The following is an 11,746-nucleotide window of genomic DNA, read 5'->3' as shown; positions in this document are numbered from 1 at the left end:
AATATTTACATCTATTTACATATTGCACATGTTACTGGAATGTTTTATACACGTAATGTACAGAAAACTAATGGCATCCGCCTGTATATGTCTATATACAAATCTGCTTCACCACGTATCCCGTTCACAAATGTCCCCATAGTATTATACATAAAGTGAACGCTATGCAGCACTCGTAGAACAATCCGCATGATACATTGTCTGGTGCGGACAATGAACAAGGCATTTGACATGCAATTCCTAAATATGGACTAAAGTTTTGTGACCATCAATATTTAACTTTGGGTTAAGAAAAACATATATATCTGAACCAAATGTTGCTTTTTGGCTGCATAAGCATTAAATACATGGATTACCAGTGTTGCAAAGCGGAGTCTATTACAGGATTTGTATACACCAATTGCAACAGAACGATTACACAGAACATATGCAATATTAATATTGTTCTAAAGGAGGTCACAAACCAGTCCCTTGGCAGTATAACACAGCAGACCTGAACGTGAACTTGTCACATATTCGCGGAAAAACGCCCATTAGCCGACTTGAACATAGAGGTGTGAGGCTCACAATGCCTCGCTGCTGTCTGGTTCCAGTTCTCTGGCGGGGGTTGATGGTGGGTATGTGACAAGTGCGCTAGGAGTGCGTTCTTTCATTATGGCAGATATTGTACTTAGTCATTGTATACTACATCCACCTGTATACAGAGAGGACAACATAGAAAATTATGGAAGTACGTTATATTGTCAATATGCAAAAATAAATGTATTTGTTCACAATGAGATATGATAGAAACATCTGTATCGTTCCCTGTTGGTTTCCAAGGCACTTTTTTGGGGTTTTTATTTCCTTTTGATATCTGCCAAGAGAGAGAAATTAAACTGGTTATAATATAGTTTTATCCATTTTTTTAATTTTATTTAGTATTTTATAATAAAATCACAAAAAATTAATTCTAGCTGAGTTACTATTTTAGTCCCAAGCTACACAGCCACTTGCGCTTGTGTAAAATCGTGGAACGACCGTGACGCAAGTCCCAGTGTGTCATGTGCTTAAAGTACCATAAAGTGCAGATATTTAAGATTGCTCTGCCACCTACATGAACATACGACCGAACAGACCGCTATCTGCATTTCTTAATACGTCAAAACTGTGTTTTGTTTTTCTCATCCTAGATGGACTGTAATCCAGTACTAGAGACATGGACTAGATTATTCCAGGTTTAGGCAAAATTCACACGAACGTGTGCGTTTTGCGTGCGCAAAAAACTTAGCATTTTGTGTGCATTGCAGTGCCGTGTGTCATCAGTGAATGGTGCGTGGCTGCGTGATTTTTGCGCATATGGCATCGTTATGACACTGTTCTTATGTTTAGAACCAGAAATGAAGTAGGTGCTTTTATTTTTGCCCTCATTTCTTGATCAACTGTTGCGCGAATCACGTGCAGCACACGGAAGTGCGTCCGTGTGCCGCGCGTGATTTTCACACACTCATTGATTTCAATGGGTGCGTGATGCGCGAAAACCGCTGAAGTATAGGACATGTCTTGAGTTTTACGCAGCGGACAGGCTGCGTGAATATCACGGACAGTCTGAACGGCCCCATTGAGTTACATAGGTCCGTGCGACGCGCATGATTTTCACGCGCGTATCACGGATGTGAACTACGCTCGTGTAAATAAGGCCTTACACTGATACCATTAATTTCCAGCGTCCTTCCCTTCCTCCTGATCTCATGTGTTACAGAACCGTTGGGGTCTATTTTAAGTCCAGTGCATTAAAACCACGTGATGCCTGCTGGTATTGTAGCTGTCAAGCGGTTTAAGGGTATGTTCACACAACGTGTAAACACTGAAATTTCCTAGCGTATTTTCTGTGCAGAAATTCTGCATTGTATTACAGTAGAACAAATCTTATCCACACGTGCGTTCAAGATCGGTCAATTTCTCTTGTGAAATGCTGCAGAATTTATGCACAGAAATTGTGGTTGGAAATTCTGCAGTATTTATGCCACGTGTGAACATACCCTAAGGCCTCATGCACACGACCGTAAAAACTCCCGTTATTACGGGTCGTAATTACGACCCGTAATAACGGGCTCATAGACTTCTATTGGCGACGGGTGCCTTCCCGTTTTCTCACGGGAAGGTGCCCGTGCCGTTGAAAAAGATAGAACATGTCCTATTTCAGGCCGTAATAATGGCACGGACAGTCCATAGAAGTCTATGGAGCTCTCGTAATGACGGGTGGCTACATGTGTGCACCCGTCATTACGGCAGCGTTGCTAAGCGACGTCAGTAAATAGTCACTGTCCAGGGAGCTGAAAGAGTTAACTGATCGGCAGTAACTCTTTCAGCACCCTGGACAGTGACTACCGATCAGTATAAACCTGTAAAAACTAAAAATAAAAGACTTTCATACTTAAGGACAACTTCCTGCTTCCTCCAGTCCGGTCTCCCGCCCGTTGCCTTGGTGACGCGTCCCTCTCGACATCCGGCCCGACGTCCGGGATGACGTTTCAGGCCATGTGACCGCTGCAGCCAATCACAGGTCAATCACAGGCTGCAGCGGTCACATGGACTGCCGCGTCATCCAGGGATGTCGGGCTGGATGTGAAGAGAGGGACGCGTCACCAAGACAACGGCCGGGAAAGTATGAATTTCTTTAACTTTTATTACAGAAAAGGCTGTCCCTTCTCTCTATCCTGCACTGATAGAGAGAAGGGGCTGCCGATTAGTGCAGTGCTATTTTGCCGCCAAAAACGTGCCCGGAAATACGGGTGGAATACGGGTGACACCGGACCCATATTTACGGGCACGGGTTCGTAAATACTGGTGCAAAACGGGTGGAATACGTGTGACCAAGGACCCGTATTTACGCCAGTATTTACAGGTGGGAAAAAATACGGTCGTGTGCATGAGGCCTAAGAATGGTTGCCTTTTCTCTTCACGCGATGAGTTGCATAAGAAGCTGGATAGTGTGACACTCTGCACCACTTGGTATTTTGAGTCAAGAGGATAAAACATATACACCAATAAGCCATAACGTTAAAACTACCGACAGATGAAGTGAATAACATTGATTATCTTGTTACAATGGCGCCTGACAAGGGGAGGGATACATTATTTAGCATGTTCTTTAAGTTGATGTTTTGGAAGCAGGACAAATGGGCAAGTGTAAGGCTGGGTTCACACGACCTATTTTCAGGCGTAAACGAGGCGTATTATGCCTCGTTTTACGTCTGAAAATAGGACTCCAATACGTCGGCAAACATCTGCCTATTCATTTGAATGGGTTTGCCGACGTACTGTGCCGACGACCTGTCATTTACGGGGATGTTTTTAGCCGTTACGGACGCTGTCGTGTGAACATACCCTAAGGCTGGGTTCACACGACCATGTTACGTCCGTAATGTACGGAACGTATTTAGTCCGGAAGACCTGGACCGAACACAGTGCAGGATGGATGGCAAAGTCATGATTACAGTATGGGACAGTTGTCCGGCAGCGAGGCAGGGACTCCTAGCGTCGTACATCACTATGATGCTAGGAGCCCGACTCCCTGCACTGTGTTCGGTCCGGGTCTTCCGGCCGAAATACGTTCCGTACATTACGGACGTAACATGGTCGTGTGAACCCAGCCTTATATTGAGAGTCTCATTTCACTTATGTGTGTTACAGAAAGGTCCCTGAGGGCAGGTCAGCATGCAGCGTCTATACTTATGTACACACAGTGCAGGGACCCGGTACATACTGGATCCTTATACCTCTAATTAATTCCTAGTGGAGTTTTCCTTAAGAAGAAGCCTTCTATTGAATCACTGCAATGTAATTACTCAGTGAACGTGCTGAAAATCCAAAGCCATATCATTGAGTAAACCTGGAAAAGTTTATATAATCCAATATATAATATAAAACAAAGCTATTACTGGGAACCACAACTGATATTGTTGGTGTGTTTAGTTGGAATATGACATGTAAAGTTTACTGTAGTGGTCTCCAACCTATGGCTCTCGCAGTGTGTCCTTACAACCACAAGCTGTCTGGAGACCACTGGTTTGCGGTAACGCCAAAAAAAAAATACTGTTGTAACGTGAATGTCCATCCTGGAACATTTTTTAATTTAAATAGGTTCAACAATCTGTGCTGATTATTTTTTTTCTCACATGCTCATAGTGGTCATTGCTCCATTTTTCTTATAGAGAGCTCCAAATTCTGTACATAGTTATACAATTCTGTCTGTCTGCAGCAGCCACCACTAGGGGGAGCTGATTGCATACTGTTTATACATTGAACTCAATAATTGTTCAGTATAGAGTAACCTCCTTTGCGACCAGAATTTTATCATTTAATTAGTCACGCTGCTTGTAAAAGGGAAAGGTTGCATAACAGTTGTGTAACTGCCTTGGTCCTCATTTACCTTTATTGAGGTGCGGCTGTGACTATTTTAAATAATGCAGGAATTTCATTAAAATGCATCTTCTATACCTATGTAAACTGTGAGACTCAATTCCTACGGATGAGACTTTTATGCGAGGTAAGTCATTGTCTAGTCTAGACCTTAAACTGGGTTCATGGTGACGTGTACAACATCTGTCTAATACTTCTAAAGGAACTCCATCTGCATAGGGAAGAAGAGAGGCCTGAGGGCACCTGAAAGTGGTTGTCCCGCAACTGACAATTATCACCTGTTCACAGGATAGGTGAATATTCTCTGATCACTTGGGGCCCCACCGATTGCAAGAACGGGGGTCCCAAACCCCCAGTTTCTCCTCACTGTACCCCCCGCAGTGAGGATGGCCTCAAATGCAGCGGTGGTCGAACATTCACCCACCACTACCACTCTGGGACTGACGGAAAGAACCGAGCGCTATACTCGGCTGTTTCTGTCATTCATAGGGCTTGTCCACACACAACGGAATTGCTTCAGAAAATGTCTGCAGCAATTCCATTGAAAGTTGCAGACTTTCTCCTTTTCCAGAAAATGGTACGTATTTTGTTGCGTTTTTCACAATGCAAGGAGATGGTGACATCTCTGAAAAACAAAGCAATTCAGTCCACTTTCAGCAGCAGGAATTGACATGCTGCGGTCCGAAAACTACGCAACGCAGGTCAATTTCGGCTCGGAATTTTTACGCATTGTGAATCTCATCCACTATGCTTGCAACTGTATTCTGCTGCGTTTTTTCCATCTGCAATTCTGTGGATGACCCCCTACAGACTAAATGGAGGGGCAGCACATGTGCTCGACCGCTGCTCAACTCAAAGGGTATGTGCACACACACTAATTACGTCCGTAATTGACGGACGTATTTCGGCCGCAAGTACCGGACCGAACACAGTGCAGGGAGCCGGGCTCCTAGCATCATACTTATGTACGATGCTAGGAGTCTCTGCCTCGCTGCAGGACAACTGTCCCGTACTGTAATCATGTTTTCAGTAGGGGACAGTAGTTCCACGGAGAGGCAGGGACTCCTAGCATCGTACATAAGTATGATGCTAGGAGCCCGGCTCCCTGCACTGTGTTCGGTCCGGTACTTGCGGCCGAAATACGTCCGTCAATTACGGACGTAATTAGTGTGTGCGCACATACCCAAAGTCCTCCTCACGGCAGTCAAGCAGTGAGGAGGAACTGCGGGTTCAGTGGGGCGCCCAGCAATCAGACAACTATCACCTATCCTGTGAATAAGTGATAATTGTTGATTCTGGGAATTACCCCTATAAATACCCCTATAATAATGCCCCAATAATATAAAAGGGTTGCATGAGACTAGAAAAAAGGATCAGCCCCCCCCCCCCACCCAAACAGCACCCATTTGGTCCATGGGCTATGAATGGTATTGCAGTTCTGAACTTTTCAAGGGAAAGGTGCTAATCTACAATACCAGACACCAGTGGCGGACACAGACAGCTAAGGGCCCCTGTGCAAGAACCGTATATGGGCCCTTTGCCCTCCAATATTTAATCACAGATCGTCCCCTTACATCTCTCTAACAGTCTATCAGTAATTGTTAGCCATACAATTCATCATCTCAGGCATTTACATGCAAACTAACAGAGAAAAGAGGGTTACTATAAGGTGACAGTGGGCCCCTTACCTTCTGGGCCCCTGTACAGCTGCACATGCTGCACCAATGGTATGACAGACACTGTTCAAACACAAGAGTGGCGCTGTGTCAGGGGAAAAAACAAACCGGATCATTCTTTCTGGTTTCACACAACCCCCTGTAGCCTGCTGTGTCCTCAAACACTCCCTTGCTGCTCAGTCTTCCCCTGACTAGTAGGACATCATGCTGGAGGATTCTTGTTATAGGTCACCAGTAAACTGGATAGCCCGGCTTAGCTTAGTAAGAAGATTTGTGAAATTGGAAAGATGAGAAGCAGAGCTTTGACCTGCACTGTCGAGGAAAAAGGCAGGAAACGCAAGCACAGCAAAGAGTAACTGCACTAGCAACACCACATTCCTGATGTCTATTTGCTAAAGTTTTACAGTAGTCCAGGCGATAAATGATAGGAGCATTCAATATTGTTTTAGCGTTGAGATAAGAGCAGATGTGTTACATATTTTATAAGCTGTGGAAATAGGATTCAGCAAGGGATGGAATGTAAGGAGCAATAAAGAGGACAAGTCAACTATTAGCCGATGTAGCGGAGTACGGGCTCATAGACTTTCTATTGTGCCCGTGCACCGCTACATTCATTTCCGGAAAAAGCCAAACAGAAACGAAGCGGCTGAGCGCTCACACAAGCAATTCTGCCGCTTCATTTTAGCGATTGGTGGGGGTCTCAGTGCTCATAGTGACATATCAGAAGTTTGTCACACTGATAATGATAGTAAAAATTGTCGCAAAACTTTTATTTTTTTAAAAGTTATGATCTTTTTTCTAAATATGTAAATGAGCCTATACTCAACAAATGGTCATCAACACAAGCGATTCTCCTGAGGTGGCGCTATCTCACAGCCTCTGATGCTGTCCAATCAGCATGAAGCTGCTTCACACAGTGTGAGAGACTGAGGCTGGATGGAAGGGGGATCACTTCAAACAGCCATATCTCGGGCTGTGGACCACCTAGAACAGTGGTTCTGGTGGCATATGAAAGAGGAGATTCAGGCAGGATCCCAGTTCTAGCTCTGAAACAACCGGAGATATCACCAGTTGAGTACACAGTCGGGAATGGAAGCTGTATACTATATGATCACACTGTGTTGCTGGGCAGGGAAGGGGGAGAAGCTGTAAGCTGATTGGACAGTGTCATACAGAAACATTACACCGCCCAGAGTGAAAAGAAAGAGTCCCCTCCTATTTGGCTATTAGAGCCACATTATTATATTTAGAAAAATGCTCATAAATAATAAACGTTTTTGAAAACAAATCACACTGCCGTTATCAGCATCATAGCGCCTATTAGATTAATTAGGAGATAGGCAATTAATAAACTAGTGACAGATCCTCTTTAAGTGGCCACAGACATCAGAAGTCTCCACTAGAACAGTAAACTAGGATAGAACTGAAGCCACAAGTCTTTTCTCACGTCCTCGGGTGCAGCAGTTCAGGTGGTGAAAGTCAGACCTTCCTATATAAACAAAGCAACAGTTGATTTTATTGTAAGGCCTACTCTGATAAAAGCCTGTATGCGAAATCTTATCTCCAGATAGACTAATGTTTTTATTGCATGCCTGAGATAACAACAATTAGGGTTTGTTAAAAAAAAATCAAAAAAAAAATCACAGACTCCACCTTTGTATTGGCTTTTATAAAACATTTTAATTTTTCTACTTTCTTTTTTTTTTTTAAGGGAAATAAAGTGTATGAAGCTAGTGTAATCATTGACTACATTTGTAGCAAAGATACATATTAGGCCACTTTGATTAGGGGCCCCTTACATATTAGGCTTCTTGTGGTGGTCTGCTTAGAACCACCACACCCCTAACCATCCGGGACAGATAGCCCTGGTGAGCCCTAATCACCCCATTTTCATGACTCAAGCACATTTTCCAGTACCTTGTTTGGTAACATTGCAACACCCATGGACAGCACATCCCTGTGCAAGTTCTCAACACACATTAAAATGGGGACGAGACTACCCTATAATGGTCCTCTCTCCCCAGGGGCCATATAGCCGCTGCATAGGTGGCCTCTATGGTACATACATCCTTGCATTTATCCAACAAATTTATCACCAGAAGTACAATGGCAGACTGTATTTGGCCTTGAAAGCACCAGGCACAGGTTGTCTACTTGTAAGAATGTGGGGATGATCCCCATCCCACAAAGGGTCACTAAGTGTATTTATTTTGCATTGTCTTTATGGAAGTCCTATGTAAATGCATTTTGTTTGCTGCTAATGTGCTTCTCTTCCCAAGGTTGGAGTTCCGGAGGAAGACGTGTTCCTACTGTACATTGTATATTATTTGTCATTTGTACTGTCATTAGTATTGTACAGTAGTTTGATTCACAGGTAATGATGGATGGCTATGGTAGCTTTACGGAATTTGGAAATGGCCCAAACGCAATATTAGTTAGGTATTGCAACACCATAATAGCGTTGGGGCTGTGAGTCGGGCTACGTTGTGCCCTTACGCTGAGTGCGGTGTTTAGATGTTAAAGGCGTCTGCTCCCACCTAAGGGGGTTAAGTGCACGGGCTATGGCTCATTGTGTGGAGTGGTGCTGCTGAGGTGCCAGTGTGACATAAGTGAAGCAAAGCGATTCTGGACGTTGCATATGCTCTACGGTTAGTTGGGTGACAGGCAGGAGCCTCACCGTGAGAGACGGCGTGTTTTTGCTAAGCACGTACAGTCTCTATCCTACAACTGAGTGGGAAGCCAGACACCATTGCATAAACCAAGTTGAACCACAGTTGAGTTAAAAGGTGTTGAAGGAACTACTTCCCTCGTGTGTCCTGATAAGTGTTTTGTCGCTGTCTGGTGGTGGCCAAGTGTGAGAGTACCACCGGTCTCAGTAAAGAGTTTGTTTTGCCATCCATCCTGGTCTTAGTTTCATCTTTTCACCTGCACATTTGGCCTTACACCACCCAGGCCTTCCATTACGTGATGAGGGGTTGAGTAGTAAACCCCACATCTTACCTACTGTATTATCAGAATGCTCTCACTTAAGGCTTATTCACACGACAGGGTTGAGCCCGAGTGTCGGCCGATAAAATCGGCCGTTTTTCCCGGCCGGTTTGCGTTAGTTTTGCATCCATTCCGGGCCGGGGATATCTGGACAGTGACATCAGGGGCAACTCTTGAAGGGGAATCCCCATGTGTTTGGGGATTCCGCTTCAGGAGTTTCCCCTGATGTCACTGCCCAGATATGGACAGAGACATCAAGCACTCTGTCCAGGAGCGGAATCCCCGAACACACGGGGATTCCGCTCCTTCAGGGAGCTAAAGTGGGGCTAGCACATAGCAGAGCAGGGAGATACCTCCCTGCTCTGCTATAGTGGCGTCGCTACAATAGTAGCAGCCGCAGCAGCTGCTAGCGGCGCCATCGAAGGTGTCGCCGGGCCAGGGTCCTTTTAAAACAAGCAGGGGAAGGGAGCCAGCGCAGTGCTCCCTTCCACCTGCTGTACACCCCGGCCCTGCCACAGTGTATCTCCAGCGTAGCCATTCATCCGAATGGCATCAACTCCTCCTCCTCACATGCACTCTGCACTGTGAGGAGGGAGCGAGCGACGGAATACATGGCCATCACTCGGGACACATTCCGGTGATGGCCGTGTATTACCCGGCCCCATAGACTTCTAAATGGCCGAAAATAGGACATGTCCCATTTTTTGACGGCCTGGTTTCCCGGGCCGTCAAAAAATCGGTCGTGTGAATAGCCCCATTAGGGGACTATTGTTCCTACAGCAGCCGTGTGACGGCCGTTTTATGAACGGCCGTCACCCGGTCGGGAAACCCTGTCGTGTGAATAAGGGCTTAGTGAGTGGTCTTGGTGAAAGAAGTGTAACATATCGTTCTACATTGTCTAGTATATTTGTAGGTCCGCATCAGGTTTACACTTCAACATATTATTATGTTATTTTCTTTCTCTCCGGCGTGAATTTGTTAACTCATTTAATTAAACAATTGTCTCTTATATTAGTTTAAAAACAATAATGTACATATTTAATGCCCTTGATTTGAATAATTTAGCACCATTTAATGATTTAGGAAAATTAGAAAATTATTAAAACCAATGCTGTGCCAAATATGTAGCGATGCTGTCCCCTAAGGCAGCTAAGGAGAATTAATTTTTGCAGGTAATTGATATTAATATTTCCACTCTAGATTAGCACAAGGTGTGGTGTTACCATGCAACCAACAGAGGAATGCCATTAAATAACAAATAAGATTCTTCCACCTCATATCTGTGAACGGAAAGAAAAAGTCTGAGATGAAAGCAGCCGGAGCAAGATAATTACAAAGGGAACAACCATATAAAAGAATGCAGAGCAAGTGCACGTCCTTTGATGAACCAGCCAAAAGGTCTGTGCAGTCACGTTTTTACCCAGATTGTCTGGGGCCTTAGGGTCTATTCACACAGTGTGGTCCAAATCTCTTTTTTCGCCAGGTTTTTTTGCAAAATTGTACCAAAAACCACAGAGTCTTGCCACAATTGTATGAAAATGGTGGCAAAACTCGCGACGTGACCACAACGTGTGAATAGACCAGTATATTCCGCTCAAGAAGACAACACCAACATGGCAGCTTTCTTTCAAAAATAGTGTCCCATCTGTCCACAGGTTGTGTGTGTGGTGTTGCCACCTTTCCCATCCAAAAATACTGGCCAGGTTCAGGACATATTTACATTTGCCGATATTGTGTTTTGCCACAACTTTGCACAAAACCCATCAAAAACACCACAAGACCAGAATGAAAAGTTGGTGTGGTTTTGGTAGTGGGACTTCACACTATATGTGATTTGAGTCAGACAGAAAAAGAGGGGAATTGAATAAGACCTGCGCTGCATACGCCAGTCTTAATCTAAAACATGCAAGACGCATCTAATTTATTAAGAAGTGCACGCCTCTTAACAAATAAGTCACATCTCTGGTTGTCCTAGGGGCTGGCGTAGATTTGCGCTATAATTCAAGTCACTTTCTTGTATAAATGATACTAAATTTTTTAGACTGTTATGGCTTATCGCCACTTTTTAAAAAATGTGACAGAGGCAGCATAAAAATCACAAAATTGCTAGATCTTTGCGCACAAAAAAAGTTTTTGCGCATCTGTAACTCTTGAGTGTTTTTAAATTCGTATCGTATCATTTTAAAAAAGTGAAATATTATCGTTTTCGGCAGCATATCTCCCTGTGTAAACAGGGAGACGCGCTGCCGACATGATAATAATTGATGGGGGCGAGCGATCATAGTAACGACCGCTCGTCCCCATCTATAGCTCCGTGTCACAGGAGCAAACGAGTGCCAATCAACAATGTCTCGTTGATCGGCGTTCGCTGCACTGTCCAATTGTCGGCCGGTGTAAAAGGCTCTTTACCCTCTGCAATCTTCTCTCACTGGTGCTAATCTCTCACTTAACTACTTGTTCCCTGTCATCAGTGTTTACACATGCCACCAGCCAATGTATTAAGGCCCCTTATTTACACAGGCCGATAATCGGGGGAAAACAGAATGCTCATTTCCGATCAACCCATGTACAGGGGACTGGCAATCAGCCAAACAAACTATCAAACGCTTGTTCATCAGTTGATCGCATATTTTCCGCGGCAGTAAAAATTATCGTTATCGGCAGCTCGTCTCCTTGTG

The 11,746-nt window shown here is 44.4% G+C and overlaps 1 protein-coding gene across 1 annotated transcript in view; it reads right to left on the bottom strand.

Annotated features, from left to right (window-relative positions):
• Positions 1-11,746, bottom strand: part of ALKAL2 (ALK and LTK ligand 2) — a 56,039-nt gene continuing 44,293 nt past the window's right edge. The window contains exon 5 of the mRNA XM_075863908.1: positions 1-856. The gene's annotated coding sequence lies outside the window, so the exon portion shown is untranslated. The remainder of the gene's footprint in view (positions 857-11,746) is intronic.

This window comes from Rhinoderma darwinii, chromosome 4 (genome assembly GCF_050947455.1).
Source record: "Rhinoderma darwinii isolate aRhiDar2 chromosome 4, aRhiDar2.hap1, whole genome shotgun sequence".
In the NCBI taxonomy this organism is placed as follows: Eukaryota; Metazoa; Chordata; class Amphibia; order Anura; family Rhinodermatidae; genus Rhinoderma; species Rhinoderma darwinii.
The sequence above is the reverse complement of the archived record's forward strand: the minus strand, read 5'-3'. Positions and strand labels throughout refer to the sequence as shown.